Source organism: Nothoprocta perdicaria, unplaced genomic scaffold, assembly GCF_003342845.1.
Source record: "Nothoprocta perdicaria isolate Ctin4 unplaced genomic scaffold, notPer1 scaffold_37, whole genome shotgun sequence".
Lineage (NCBI taxonomy): Eukaryota > Metazoa > Chordata > Aves > Tinamiformes > Tinamidae > Nothoprocta > Nothoprocta perdicaria.
The window spans coordinates 4,202,333-4,209,574 of NW_020455610.1; positions in this window are offsets into that span (position 1 = coordinate 4,202,333).

Here is a 7,242-nt window from a genome sequence, read left to right on the forward strand (position 1 = left end):
GAATCCTGGAGCTCTCCTGGTCTGCTCTCGTTGATCAGGACACCACAGGAAGAGAGGGGCGTCTTGAATGTGGTTCAAGTCGTCTGCAGCTCTACTAACTCGTTTTGGAAATGACCCATCGCTAACTATTTCCGTGCACAAGAGGAGAGAAGGTTGTCTCCAAGCTCCCACTTTGTCTCACCTGGCCTAGGGATGTAAAACCCTCATCCTGTAAAACCCTTAGCCTTGTTTTAACCTTCTGCTCTTGTGGGGCTCCACTGCCTTCCTGGTGGATGACGGAAGAGGCAGGTGGGGAAGCGGTTTTGTTAATGTGCTAGCCTAACACAAGCTCGCTTTTATCCATCTTCCACATGCAGAGTGAGTTCTCCCCTACTATCCTGTGCCAGTCCCTCATGAGAGGTGATTGGCCTTGTTCCCTGGCGAGCTCATTGCATGAGGCTGCTATCACCTCTTGGGCTTTGGAAGAGAACATAGTTAATCTCTACTCTTGGGTATAGCAATCCGTGAACATGGAAGAAGAGGCCAAATTACCTTAAAAGGTGGTTAGGACACTCACAACAGACCAGTCCAACATATGGTACGTGTTGAGGGGTTCCCCAGGTTCCTCCCTTTGATCGTCATCCTTTCCCTCTGAAAGTCCCAGGAGGCTTCTACCCCTTGTGCCTTCTCCGCTTGCGTATTCCTTCCTTTCACGTCCCTCCTCCTTTCCCCGCGTTCGTGTGGGGCGCTCAGCACACCGGTCACTTGCCCTCCGTCACATCCCGCAGCCCTGCTCCCGCAGGTGCTCGTCCCTGTCTTGTCAGGTGAGTCCAGGTACCACCACCGTAACGTCCAAATGCCCGGGTTCGGGTGAAACAAACTGCTCCTGACCAAGTTTATTAGGAAAATTAAAGTAATTATGAAGTAAACTGCACCTGAACCTGTTCCTCAAGTTAATGGCTTAGTGTAATTGCAGCTACATTGCTGCTAATAAATATTCTGCTCTTTCCATTAGCGTGTCATAAGTCCTCCTGGGCTCCTACTGGGCTGAGAGCTCTCAGGTGGGAGCCCTCTCCTGGATTCTGGAGTTTTGGATGTACTTTCTGTTGATGTTGACTTTGTTGCTTGACAAATTTGACAATTTGAAGTTTCAGATGTACTTTCGGTTGAGGTATTTGAGTGAAGTCTGCAGATGTCCCTGGAGATGTTACTGGACTGGTGCTGGTGCCATGGTGTGACTGTCAGCGTGAGGGCCTGCAGGACTCCTCGTCTCCAACCACCTGCTTCTGCACTGGACAAAATGCCTTGCGTTTTTCCAAAACTCTTGTGAAAGCAGATTTTAGACTTAAAATAGGAGGAATTGTATTTGGTAGCTCAACTTTATTCTTTCCAGAACAGCAGTGAACTTGTGAGGAGAGCCCTGGCCTTTCACTTATGCAGAACACTGGAAATCATTTTTCCATGTTACATTGAGAAGCCAAATACTGCTATATTTACCTGAAATAGCAATTAAGTATAACTTTAGACAGTTACTTTTTTGAATATAGTCTGACGCTGTGATTAGAGAAAAGAAGAAAACAATATATGTTTTATAAATTATGGACAGTCAATTATAATGTTACTTCTCTTTGAATTCTGAAGTGCTGCTGTTTTTCCCTTGTGGAGTCAAGTTTTATGGCTGTTGGTGCCTTTATTTATTTATAGGAAACTCAGAGCACATGTGCCAGTTCTGCTGTTACTCCTTGTAGCATGAGTGCATGTTAAAAACAAATATTATAAGTATAATCCCATGGCTAAGTGTTAAGTGTTCACATTGGGGAGAGCCGGGACCATTCGTGAAATCTGCCTGGAGGTCGAGCGAACTTGCGGGACTCGGTTGGTTGCTCATTGCTCAGCTCAGGTCTGTGCTTAACTCCTTGCTGATAAGGATTAGTGAGTATTGCAGGGTGCTCTGGACGGGTCCGAGGATCCACCAAAACTGCTGCATCCTCTTTTATTGTATCTTGAGCACAGATTTACTGATGGGGGCACGGACGGGAGACAAGGCAAGAAGGTGCTTGGACGTTTAACTTGGCTTGTGCAGCAGCTGCTTTAGCGGGTGCTGCCAGCCCTACCTTGCAGGCGCCTCTGGGAGCATCGGTCCCTTTCTCCAGAGGAAGCCAGGCCCTTTTGCCCACATACTTAATCCATGGCAATAGCCCTTGGATTAGGGAATAGCCACTTTCTGGAGATAACTCCTGAAACAGCAAATTCTTCTCCACGTGGACAGAGAGAAGGACGTTGGTGCCGATATATGCATCAGCACTTGCTAATAATCTTACTGGATGCTTTCTACAGGCATCCAGTGATTTGTGACTGGTTTCTTGCTAACTGCTATTCTGCTTACCCTGATCAGACTCTACACAGGGATGTTGTGAAGTGGGGGCATTTCTTAAGACTGGGTATATGTGGAAACTTAACCAGTCCAGTGTGGTGCTTCATGCCCAGCTCTTGCTTTCCCCAATTCTTTTGAAGAGCTGTAATGCAGAGAAAAATCTTTGGTTTTGACTATATGCTCTGTAGCGTAAACTAAAAAATGAATAATATTAGAATGTGGAAAGCTTTGATGCAAAAGCAGATATATTGCTCTTCATTTGACTTTTGCTTCCAGAATCAAAGAACTTGGAAATAACTCCATAGTTTGCTGTCAGTAAATGTTAAACAAAACATTTGCTGCATGTCCGTTGTTATTTCCCTGTGGCTTTTATAAGCCCTTTCTCATGATGATAGTCTGGCTGTATATGTACTATATATATAGAATTTGATCTGTATCTGTGGCACATACCTATAAAGTGACACACGGTATCCTACATATATGCCATATACATTTCTTCTACAGTGACATCAAGAGGAAAGATGATATGCATTAAAACACAACATCAGCTGGTAAGATGCAGTGAGCACGAGATGTTTGCTGCTTTTTTCCTCCACTTTTTTCCATTCTGGTCTCTCTGAGGCCCCGCGTTAACCCTTGTGCAGTGCCAGAGCTGCACATGGCAGCTCCACATCTTTTTTAGATCTTCTAATTACAGAGCTGTGCCGCAGAAGTGATTAGGCRCCTAGTGCATATAATTTTATCCAGATTGGGGGTTTACCAAACAGATACGGTGGAATCGGTTAGTGTTAGTGCCCTTAATTAGTTCAAAATAGATTTGCCCTTCAAATGAAAATTACCATACAATTAAACTACCTCTGGATAATTGAGAATTGTCTTGGTAATGAATCAAGCAATGCCACAGGCACTGGTTCTGCTGGGCTGCCAGCTCTGTAATCGGCCGTTTAGTTGTGGCAACGACGTGTCAGAGACCACTGATCCAGRTTTGAGTGTGGAAATAGTATAGCTGCCCCTATATGTCATGATACTGAGCTGAGAAGCCCTCTGCAGCAGAACTATCTGCATACGGAGCAATCCGAATTTCCTGGGGTATCTCTCTGGAGTCAGGACTTCTGGGAAATACTGGTTCCAGAATTCCAGTGTGGAACCACCTTGGGCCTGGCATGGTGGGTTCCAGCTCAGGTTGCCTGTGCTAGGTCAGACTCAAGCCTTTGCCTTTGAGTGTCAGCATGATGCTTTTCAGCACATTTTAAATATCCCTACTGGTTAGATTTTCCACGGGGAGAAGAGGGGTGATAGTGACAAATGAGTAACAAACTGCTCTATGTCCCAATTTAAAAATGAGCTCGGGAACGTGGATGTGCTCCTCAGGTATGTAGTGGGTAGATGTCCAATTTGAGACACTCTCAGGTTTGCTTCTATGTTCAAAGGAAAACGCAGTCTCCTTCTCTGAGTATCCTAGCTCCTCACTGAGTGCTATAGCTGGGTATCCTCTCATCTGCTTTTCCTTGGATCAATGATTCCTGCCTTCACCGAGTCGGTCATTCGGATCGGAAGAGGCCACCGGAGGTCATCTCGTGCAGAGTCCTGTTCAGCGCGGGGCCACATGCTGCATTCAGCCCACATTGCTTAGRACTTTGTCTGCTGGGTCTTGAAAACCTCCAAGAGCAGAGATTCCACAACCTCTCTGGGCAACTTGTTTCAATGCTTAATTATCCTCATTCATGATTGTCAATGACCTAGTTTCAACAAAAGATGTGCACAGTGGCTTCTCCCACAGTACCCTGGAGCTCTGAACTCTCTCCTGGCACATGAATCCCAGGCCTTTGGCATGAGGAAGGCTGGAACCGAGATGTCTCAATTACTGCAGCAATGCGAACTGCTCGACTATTGAGTGAAGCGGGGGAGAAAGTGTTTTAAGTTCTCTTGTTTAGAGAGAGAGAAAGAACATCCAATCCCTAATGAATTGCATATGTTTCCAAGCCTAAAAAAGGATGTCAGGCCCTCTTCCACTCTTTCCTGCCAGCTTGTTTAAGCACTGCTGTGCTCAGAGCACGGGATGCTGTGAATTCTCCTAATAGTTCTGAGTATTGCCGCTACCAGGAGGCTCCATTTATGGCTATTTAGGTATTGAATCCTGGTTTGGACTAGCTCTAGGTATTACAGCAACACACATGTCTGCCCGGTTTGGTCCTGGCATAAAAATTGCCTTTAAATGAATTGGGATTTAAGTAACTAAATGAATTGGAGTGGAATTCACGTGATCTAATTTAATCTACCTAAAAGTGTAGTTGGCCAGTCCAAGTTAGTCGCCAAGGATCACGCTGTAGGCACATAAGGAGAGAGACACATCTGCAAAATGTGCTCGTTGCCTCCAAAATGTATATCCCAAATGGAGGCAACTGAATCAGTGTTGAAAGCTGCACCTTTAAGTACATTTAAAAATGTGCCCTGTAGGTTATTAAGAAAACGATACCTTTTGGTCACAGTGGAGCTTGCTGAAAAGTTTCTCATTTACAGGAAACTGACTTTTCTTCTTTGAAATTCTGTTGAGCAATTTGCCCCTGCTCCCAGTATCCCTGGCCCTCAGGGCACTTCTGTCCTGTGGCTGAGGATACCACAACTTCCAGAGCTGCCAATCCCCCAGGCTCTCTCCAAATCCTGCCTTGTATTTGGCAATGAACTTCAGCCTGTGGTGTTTCAAATGAAATGGTTTGGGCTTTGTGAAATCCTGTTTTCCTACAGACTTTGTTTCAYAAGTAAATAAGGATCTGCTGTTCACTCTCTTCTGTTCCAAGAACTGGGGGGAACATAATGGAGCAAGTATGCAGATGGGGAGCTTTTTCCACAAAACATGTCATTGAGCTGTGGGACTCCTTTCCCAGTGTTTTGTTATATTGTTATGATTAGAGTGACTAATTATTCAGCAAAGACCATAGAAAGGAGACAAGCAAGTTTGCATGGCCAGGCCGCTCTCAGGTGTGTCTTGTGGATGGCTGTGTAGGTTTTCATGCCAAAGCTGGTGTGATGTGTTAGGAATGCAATGCAGTAATGTGCTGGTCAATACTTGTCATGTTCCCCGTGTGTCTGTCCAGCTTATGAATGGCATTTTGRTTGTCATTTCAAGATCGATTGCCAGATTTTGAGATTTTGAGGATTCTCCCATACTCAAAGTTCTACTGGCTCCTTTGATTCTTGAAAGCTGCCTACAAGAGCTCTATCAGGTCTCAGTCTTAATGTCTTGAAAAGTAACAAACCTGCTGGGAGATGGCTCTTTACTATTAGAAAACGCTTGCAAGAGAGCGCTCAGAAGTTATGCAGCTTGTCAAAATTAACCTAATTTTGCAGTTGCAGAAAGGATGCTTGACCATCAGGTCACTRGTGTGGAGCGGCTTCCTCTTAAACTACTGAAACCCACTAGACCTGGAGCGGTTTGGCTGCATTTACATCATGTACAACCACATCAGTTAGCCCTAGCTTTTTGGGGTCCTAGGATAAAATTATTATCTTGTATTTGTGTTGTGATTGAAGGCATCTAAAATGTGGGCTATGTGGCAACTCCTCAGCGTGAGGCTTTTCTGGAGGGAAGCAGATGCTCTGCAGCGTGTGGGAGTGCTCAGGGATACAAGTGTTGCTGAGATGCTGTCGGAGGACTGAGATAGTATCAGAGGAAATAAAGACCAACCCGGTGCAGTCTTACCCATGTTGTGTTTTGGAAGCATCTTCTGGAAAAAATGCTTGCCAAAACCGCCTCCAAGTCTGGTCACAGGGCGAACTTAGCTGGAGCAGTCCAGGGAATGACCTAACAGCTAAACGGTGCAGAAGATCAGGGCTTTGTTGCTTGCGTTCAATTCACAGCTCTTCTTGGTTTTGGCAGCGTGGATGTAACCTTCAAACCCATTTTCATTATCCCACAAATGTGCTCAGTTGTGAGCTCAGATAAATTTGGAACAAGCCCCTACCCAACTTAAGAAAATACGTAGATCTCTCCTGCCACTCCTGGAAACTGTTCCGGTTACAGCTAAGGAGGATTTGCTGTGAATTTAAAGGCTAAGTCTGAACATTATAGTCTCCTGCATGAAATTAACAGTGGCCCAAAACATACCACAAGAAGCCAAAGGAGGCAAGGAGTCTTTAATTGCAGACCTGGGAAGTCTACCCTAACTTAAAAGCTCAAACTTGCCCTCTCCACCACTATAGAAGTTAAAATGCTCTCACTGTGTGAATTCCAGTCAGGTATCAGGAGACACATATTAATATTTAATCTTTCATACTGAAAGATGTTGGAGTGCCTCCTGGCTCCTGGTTTTGTTTTGTACCTCATCCTCCAGCGTCCTGGTTTCCATACAGAGGTACAAAGGAAGAGGGCTGCAGTGATCTGTGAAGGTAGCCCTGGACCTGCACAGTTRTGAAAGGCAGGCAGGTTACAGAGCACACTTGCCCTGCCCAGCCAAAGAGCCCAAGCTCAGATAGTTTCACAAGCTGCAAAGTCTCAAATCCTGCCAACATTAGCACCTAATCTTCACTTTACATTTGTAAGAGTGGCCCCCTGCTTTCAAAGAGAGGATGAGATGGGAGGAGAGGCCTCTTCTGCAGCAGTGACTTTTAGTGTTTTTTTTTTTAATTATTATTATTATTTTCCTGGCTTGTTTAATCTTTTTGATAAAAAAAAAATCGGTAAATGTGACTTGTTTAATAGCATAGTCAAGCTCTCCTCCCYCGGGTTTCTGTAAAGAGGAACAAAACCGATTACGGAGTTATTTACCCAAGGGTAAATAATAACCGACAGCTCATGGCTGGGCTCCGTGAGTGTCTGCAAGGCAGCACCTCAGGTAGGCTTGGACTCTGACTGACGCTGGTGCCCACCCAGAAGGGTCAATAAAACCCCT